This window comes from Eubalaena glacialis, chromosome 9, assembly GCF_028564815.1.
Source record: "Eubalaena glacialis isolate mEubGla1 chromosome 9, mEubGla1.1.hap2.+ XY, whole genome shotgun sequence".
Lineage (NCBI taxonomy): Eukaryota > Metazoa > Chordata > Mammalia > Artiodactyla > Balaenidae > Eubalaena > Eubalaena glacialis.
In genome coordinates, this window is record NC_083724.1 from 36,953,229 (window position 1) to 36,960,977 (window position 7,749).

A 7,749-nucleotide genomic window follows, 5' to 3' on the forward strand; every position below is an offset into this window, starting at 1 on the left:
AGTCACCCTACCACCACAAATATAGAGACAGAGAGGAAGTGGTGGGGAGCTTGGGGGAAATGCAGGTTCAGGAGCCCTGTGGGCAGGGCTGCTGCTTCCTCTCTCCAAAGCCAAGGGAAAGTGGCTTTAAGAGAATCCCTTGGAAGTTTGAAGGTATCTTCAAGGAGAGACTGGGATGTCACTTCCTGTGTGGGTATATTCTTGGCCAGCAGATCTGGTGGCCTGCCCTTGTGTTTACATGCCTCACCTTGGCATGCCTTGATGCAGCTGAAAGTTGAATACCAGAAAAACTAAAATTCCAGGAAAAAGCATGAATCAACTGGGGTGACTGGGAAGTGCTGTCAGGACCTGCATTTTAAAGTGAAATGCCCATTGCTTTCTTCTCCCTTCGGCCAGTAAATGCTCCTTGATCTCTGCTCCATGTTTGGTGGGGGTTTGGGGCAATGTGAGCTGTATGTGTGTATATACACATATCTCTTCATTTAAAATATTTTCAGCAAGAGGATCTAGTTTCTTAATAAAATTTCCCCTTGAAAAAGTCCAATGTTTTCTTGGCAAAGCTAGGAAGAATACAATCTTTTTTTCAAACACTTGTTAAGTACTTATTTTACTGCCTATAACAGAATAGATAGGCTATGAATGACTGAAAAATCCAGAATAACAGTGGTTTATACAAGACGTAAGATTTACTCTCTCTCACACATACGGAGCCTGGAAGTTGGTAATCGGGGTTGATATGGCAACTTGGCTGCAGCAGGCCCACAAGGACCAGACTCAGACATCCTCGGCTCTCCCTGGACTACATCCCTCAGCCCCGAGGTCCAAGATGGCAGCAGCAGGATTCCAGGCAACAGGACAGAGGAGACGAAGAAAAGAGAACCAGCCGTCTCCCGGAAGCTGGCACCTGACCCTTCTGCTTATATCCCACTGGCCAGAACTGAGTCACGTGGCCACATCTAGCTGCAAGGGAGACTGGAGAAGGTGATCTTTATTCTGAGTGGCCCTATTGGTCCAGCTACAACTTCTGTTACTATGGGCAAAGGAGAGGGTGGCTATTGGAACACGAGCAGCAGTTTCTGCCACACCACCATGTCTCCATTGCCTACAGCACACTGCTTGGTTCAGAGAGACTCATTCCTTTATTATTTATTCAGCTGATCGTTATTGAATAAATGTTTGTTGAATTGAATTGAAGGGAGACAGGAGATAGGGTGGACTTGGGTGAGGATGACAGAGGACCCAGACCTGCTTCAGAAACTCAGGAGGGATCAGCTAAGAACCCTACTCCACCCCTAGAGAGAACAGTTATCTTCCTGCCTAATTCCTCTCGCACCCATGTCAGAAGGTCCTCACGTGGGGTTCAGTGTCTCCGTCCGCACAACAGGGTAGGGGACATAAAGCTGAACCACATGCTCTCCAGTCCTTCCCTCTCAAATGCTCAGTGAGACTGCGGTTCTCAGTGAATCAAGGGCAAGAAACCAAGCACTGACCACGGGGACTCAGAGTCAAAAATGAGAGATCAAAGATATGGAGGGCTCCTTGGATCTGGCCTTCCATGTTGTGATCTTCATCCCTCAAGGGGCCCCCTGAAAGCCCCTGGGCACCGGATTCTGCTTAGCCAACCATCTGGATCTCAGTCAACACTGGTGTCCACCCTAGGGCTAGGAAGAAAGTGGAGAATAAAATTGCAGAACTCTGGCCACAATGAGGCACCTGGCATTGGAAATTAACCCCAAGCCAAAGAAGTGTCAGGCTGCCAGTGGCAACAGACTGCCTGTCTGTTGAAGGTTTCCAGCAGGAACTATTAAAAATGGTGGCTTGAGGGTCCATAAGGGACAAACTGTGGGGAGGGGGGAGTGAGGCTTCCGCAAAGAGAAGCTTGCCTGTCTGATCCAGGAAGCTTCTTTTGAGGAAGAATGATGTTTGGATGAGAATGTACCAAAAGGTGTCATTATTTGGTCTTCAAATGTTTTAGGGACATTGCACAACAAACCCACCCAAAACATGGATCTTTTTAAGAAGTCTTGGGACATTTCTTCATGATTAACAAACTGGCTTAGGGGAAAGAAAAACCAGACGTGGGCATAAACAGACACTACTCTGAATGGTATATAGTAACATTATCTACTTTTCTAGGGACTGGGATTAACTGGTTTAGTCAATATTTGATGGTTATTAGGGAGAGTTCCTTGAGAGGAAGAAGTTAAGACATTTGGAACTAAAGCATTGGAAAAACTCCCAGCCCACTTGGAGGTTTGAAATGAATCAGGTGATTTTCAGTGGAGAAACAGACCTGGCTATGGATTTAGGCGAGTAGAGGACAGCCCCAGGAGCTATGTGGAGATCAGGGCTGCTTGGGGACTCCCCAGAAGTAGAACCTATGCTTAACCAAGGAATGTTTTTTAGTGGAGAACATATCTATGGAATGTTTGTCCCATCACAGCCCTGGGTTGCACAGACATGGTCACAGCCAATGTGGAGGAAAAGAGGCCAGCTAAGCCTTGCTGACAGTGGTCCAGAAGCATCCTTCAGTCCTAGGCCAGCCAATAGTTCTTTTGCCAGGATACTAGAATTTCCATCCAACTTCCCCAGGAATTCTGAACCTGGTGAGGGTTTTAATTTTCTATCTGAAAATGTGTGGTTTGAAAAATGTGTGGTGTGTACACTGTCGCAGAACAAATAGAACTGAGATTTATGTTTCACAACTTCCATGGTTTGTTTGAGTTTTTCCCATATGTCTTTGACAGTCCTATCACATTTCTGACACTGACATTTTTTTTCTTTCTGGGAAGCTGGGGCGAGGCAGAGAGCAGGTTTTCCCCCCCTTCTCTACTAAGCCTGGCTTGGGAGTATGTGTGTACAATTTATTGACCCACACATGTATGTCTCTTGTTGAGAGAATATTTGCATGTATGCAGGTGTGTGGTGCGCTAGGCTCCACTGTGTGTGCGTTTATATGTTAAATGTGGTCATATGTGTTTGGATATGTTTCTGTGATGGTGGTGGTGGTAGTGGTGGGTGTGTGTATTTACAGTAGAAACAATTAGCCAATTAGATGTTATTCCAAGTCAGTGGCATTAATGACCAAATGTTTCTCCTTACAGTGTCATGCACTGATGTGCACTGGGTCTGCCAGAGGTTGAAAAGAGTCTCTGTGTTCTCTGTGTCTCAAATTCCATGTGTTTTCAATTAATTTCACATGTGTTTGCAAATGTGGTGCTTCAATTAAATAGGTGAAGAAAATACTCCCAATTATTAATCCAGGTCTATTTCTTCACTTTATGCTGCAGAGTCTTCATCAGGAAATGCTGTTAAACATGACATCAATCCCAATAATTTAACTAATTCCTTTTTCATTATTAAAGCAGATTTACAACTTTGGAAATCTGTTGGTGTGGGGTTTTTTTTTCCCCCCATTAGAAAATTCATCTATATCCTAGAATCAGTAGCTCAATGTAAATTCAGTGTAGAATTTAGTCAGTTATTAAGTGGATTTAAGTGGCTGAACCCTGGTGTAATCTGACCAGCAATGCATGAAGGAAAGAGTTGGAGGTGTAAAAAATGTCAAATAGCTTTCTCAGATGCATTAAACTATTAATAAAGATAAAACGATCTTTATGTTTGGGGTTTAGAACATCTCTTTTATGATATCGAGAAGCCACTTTGACTCACGATTCGTTGGCTTCAAGGTCTGGTGCCATTATTCAGAAGGTGTCAGGAAGAAAATGGAGACAAGCACCTTGGCAGGGGAAGAGGTGGAAAAAGAAACTGAGTTTAGGACTGCCCGGCCCGCCGGGTTGGGCAGGGAGATGTGGCAGTGAAGGCACGAGGTAAAGGCAGCTGCTGATGGTGTCCACACCCTGTGGAGCCCTCTGTAGAGGAGTCCACTTGGTCCTGAGACGTGCTTTCTTGTGGCCCTTCTGGGGTGTCCTGGCCTCCGTGCAAAGGGGCCAGCCTGAGGGAGCGCAGGGACAGTAGGTAGGGTGTTCTCCATACTCCCCGTTTGTCCCCTACCCCACCAGACCTTCTCTTTCCTCTGCCCTGCCCTGTACCCCAGGAGGTTGGTCTCTGTGGCCCACATCACACAGAACGTTGGTCCTCCAGGGGACAGCAGCCGGATGCTGGAGGGAGAGAAAATTCATCAGAGAATTCAGCCCCCACTCCCTCCTCGCCTCACCCCAGTTCTGTGTGGCTGCTTCCAGAGTTCCATCCTCCTGCGGCCCCTCTTCTACAGCTCCTGCTCTTTCTCCAGGTCCTGGCAATGACGTTCCCTCCCGCTGCCCCTCAGTCCAGGGTTATACCGGTCCCCACGGAGGCCTCGCCATCCGCGTTAGTCTCCTCAGCGCGGCTCACTCCTCTGCACAATCTCACCACTGAACTCTTCTCGGCTGAACTCTGAGTGGGCTGACCATTTTCTCCTGGGACCTGACTGATTCAGAGGAGCCTCCCCAATGAGAACCAGACTCCAACCCTTCCAGAGAGTCAGCAGGACGGGGAAGAAGGGAACCGGGGAAAAGGAGCTTTGACACAACGCAACTGTTCCGTGAGGGACACAAGGGCCAGGCCTCTCTGTCCGAGGCTCCTCAGGCACGGCGCTGCTTGTGCTGCATTTACTCTTCCAGCAAACCTGGGTTGGGCAGCGTCCCTGCTCGTCAGGCCCAGCCCTCCTGCAGCTTACAGTCCAGTGGGGATGCAAACAAACAGCCTGATCCCGTGTGTCAGGCGCTATTGTAGGGAGGTTCAGGGCTCTGAGACGCACACAGGAGGAGAGGCCCTGGGCGGAAGGACCAGGGGGAGGGAGGATTTGCTGAAGGAAGGAATTTCTACACTGAGAATCTGGAGGATGAGAAAGATGTCTGAGAAGAGGAGCGGGGGGAGGGGCCACAGGGAGACTGGTGTTCCTGGCAGAGAAAACAGCACGCACAAAACCCCAGAGGTGAGAGAGAGCTCGGGCATTTGACAACTGCCAGGGGCGCAGGGAGCTGCTGCGCATCAACAAAGGAGGGGGCTCCAGGTAAAGCTGGAGGGGGGCAGCGGTGGAGCCTGACGACCTCCCCCTCCCCACCCCTCCCCACCCCTCCCCACCCCTCCCCACCCCTCCCCAAGCTCTACCAAGGGGCTCTGCCTTTATTCTAAGGGCCACGAGGGCCTCTGGAGCAGGGCATCGACAGCCAGGTTCACGTTTTGAAAAGGGCCCTCAGTCTACCGGGTGAAGAATAGAAATGACTAGAAGCTGGGGTATTCCATCAGAGGAACCAAGGCGAGACAAGTGGGCCCACGTGGTCTAATTCGAAACTCCCCCGTCCAGATGGGGACGTGAGGCCCAGAGAAGGGCAGACCTCACTCAGGTCACAGGGAGACAGTGGCCCAGCCTCCAGGCTGCCGAAATCAGAGCTAGAGGGAGAAGGAGGTCTAGAGGCCCCCTCACCCCGGGAGGAAGATCCCTTTGGGAGGAGTTTTGGGGGCAGGCTCTGAGGCTCTGGCCACCCACGTGTATTCTTGCCTAAGGGTGGATGGCCTTTGGATGAGAGGGGCCCTACCCTGGCAGGACCTAGACCCTCACCTGGGGGCACCCTGGGCACCTCCGCCCAGCGCTAGGGGCTCAGCACAGGTGACTGGCGCTTCCCACTGAAATCATGTGAATATTAAGCTAATCAAAGCTGTGCCTGGGAAGGGATGGGGCTGGGAAGGCAGCCCTAACGAGCGGCAGCATGTCACTCCCTCCACCCTGCGCATCTTGCGCTGTCCCATTTGTCTGGCTGTAATCTACATTTCAAATGATTACATGGGAAGCTGAAGTGGTAGTGACAAGGATAAACGAAGCTTGTTAAACTAATAGCTGCACTAATGCCCAAATATGTGAACTTCCCGACGCAGGCCGCATCCCAGCCTGGCGGAGCTGTCAGCCCCGCTCCCCCGGGCTCTGCCGCCAGCCTCGGCCACATGATGAATGGCCCTGTCGACCAAACTCATCCGGGGCCCAATTAAACAGGCAGAAATGAACTGGAGCCGTCAGGCAGCCGGGGAGGGGGGGGGGGAGGGGGAGGGGGAGGGGGAGGGGGAGGGGGGAGGCTGAGCCAGACGCGGGGTGGGGGGAGGTTGGTGGGGGTAGTTAAACCTTATACAGACGGGGAGAAACCGAGAGAGGGAGAGAGGGCAAGGGGGCGGGAGAGAGAGCGCGCAGCCCGGGAGAAGAGAGGGCCAGAGACCCGAGAAAGAGCGAGGTGGCCACAAAGAGAAGAGAAACCAGGGTGAGAGGGGAGGAGAGAGACAGAGACACACAGAGATGGAGCGACATAGAGACACCGAGAGACCAAGAGGGCAGAAACAGACACACAGAGACACGCACACACAGAGAGGCAGAGAGATGGAGAGACACATGCAGAGACAGAAAGGGAGATACACCGAGGACAGCGGCACCCCAGGGAGGGCAGAGTACCAGGTGGGGGAGGGGCGGGGGGCGGGGAGGAAAGAGGGTGAGAAGGAAATACGTCCCGGCAAGTCAGGCAGCTCTGCCGCGGCAGCGGGGAAGTCGTTCTGTCAGAAAATGGTCATTTAATGGTTTGCCGAGTCCGCGACAGATATGTCATCTGAGTCGGCTCGGCGGTAGTCCCAGGGCATTTCATTTATTAATTACCAGCTTCCAGCCGGCTCCTTCCGTCCCCTGCCTCGTGCCCATCAGCAGCTCAGCCCCCAGGCTGGACGCCCCGCAGGCGCCTCGCCCCATTTTCCAGAGGCGACGGCTAAGGCCAGAGCCCGGCGCTGAGCAGGCTCAGGGTCCAGGGCTCCCGCCACCCACCAGGGGGTCCTACCTTCCCAACCCTTCCTGCCCCCCAGCCTCCCCCCACCCCCACTGGTCTGGACCTCCAGGACCAAGGAGGGGGGAACGGGCCCCTGTCCCCTTGCCCTTGAGGCAGAATTCAGACTCCTTTTCAGTCTTCAAGGCCCTGCCGTCTTTGCCCCTCATCTCCGGTGCCTGCCACTTGCTCAGTTCTCCAGCCATTCTGACCTTTTCTTTCCCCATATCTCTGACTAGAATATTCTTTTGTACCACTGGGACTTGTAGGGAGATGTCAAAGGCAAATTGTACTCTTGAGGGGTCCAAGGATGAGAGTGAGCCCCACATCACGGGAGGTGTGCACAGTGGCTGGAGGAGCACTCTCCTGGCTGTTAGGGAGGAGCTCCAGCACAGAACGGGAGTCTTGGCTCAGGGACCTTTCAGGACCTTCTAGCCCAGGGTCTCTGTGACTCTGTGAATTGGCTTCTTAGAAACCACAGCTGGCAAATGCCCTCTTTGTAGCCCCCTGTCAGGGGAGTGGAGCCAGAACCAGGCGTTTCAGCAATACTGAACTTTAGTTCATCCCTTACCCCAGCACTAGCCACATGCTCCAGACTCTTCAGTTCTCAGAGAGAAGCTGGTGGGGGCAGGACTCACATGCTCCCTGTGGGGCATCCTGTGCTTGTGGGAGCAATGGGCATCTCCTGCAATGTGATTTAACTCAGAGAGAGCTGATCTTGCAGGAGGGGCCCAATTCCATGAGATCTACCAGCAGATATCACCCCTCTTGTTGTAGAGATGGGTATACTGAGGTCCAGAGAGAGGAAAGGACTTGTCTAAGATTACAGAGTGAGCTGGGGGCAGGCCCAGAGCCAGAGCCCAATCACCTGACCTCCCTCCAAGGCTCTTCCCTCAAAATAACAGAGCCACTGACCCCTCTGCATTAAAACCCCTTAGAGGAGCAACTAGAC